Here is an 852-nt window from a genome sequence, read left to right as displayed (position 1 = left end):
ATTAGATTGAATATTCAAAGGCAATACATTTTTATGAGCCCTATATGAGCAAATTCAGAAAATGTAGGCTACTGTACATGCAAATGCAATTGCCATCTATTAACAGTCATAATAATCATTGTCCACTAAATACCACAAATAATCATAACTTTCTATGTCAGTATTGCCCAGGCAATAACAGGAAATTACACAACTGCCTGCCCTGTATAGCAGCGGACATTAAAGATAGCAAAAACATCTGTCTCCCTGGATTCTGAACAAAGAGGTGATTTTTATTTTGGAACCTACACTTTATAATATGCAGAAACCTGCCTGCTATTAATTTTCTAGTCTTGTGTGAAGCCACTTTGTCTCACCTATAATGTAAGACACAACAACCCCAGTAATGTTTCGACATAAGCCTTAATGGTTACGGTAAAGCATTGTCCCGTGGCTGTGCGTGAACAATATGTTACTCTGTGTTATCTAAATTGACAGCACGCAAACATTAACAGAAAAGCATCAGCGTGGCTCTCAGCTCCGTCTGCTTGTAATGCTTCTGGGCAAGTCGCTCACTTGAGTGGGAGGAAGTAATGATGAGAAGCAACACAGGTTAGACAGGGATGCACCCACACCGGGTTTTTCTCAAACTGTATACAGGTACTTCAGTTTGAGTACTCGCCAATACGAGTACTTATTGAGTTAGAACTTAAAACATTACACAGTGATTACAAAAGCATGTTTTTTTTAAATTAGAACCTGGTACTAAATCCAATACATACAGTGGTTTGCAAAAGTATTCATACCCCTTGAACTTTTCCATATTTTGTCACATTACAACCACAAACATAAATATATTTCACTGGAATTTAA

The sequence above is a fragment of the Austrofundulus limnaeus genome, unplaced genomic scaffold (assembly GCF_001266775.1).
Source record: "Austrofundulus limnaeus strain Quisiro unplaced genomic scaffold, Austrofundulus_limnaeus-1.0 Scaffold6, whole genome shotgun sequence".
Classification (NCBI taxonomy): Eukaryota; Metazoa; Chordata; class Actinopteri; order Cyprinodontiformes; family Rivulidae; genus Austrofundulus; species Austrofundulus limnaeus.
Note: the sequence above shows the minus strand (reverse complement) of the source record.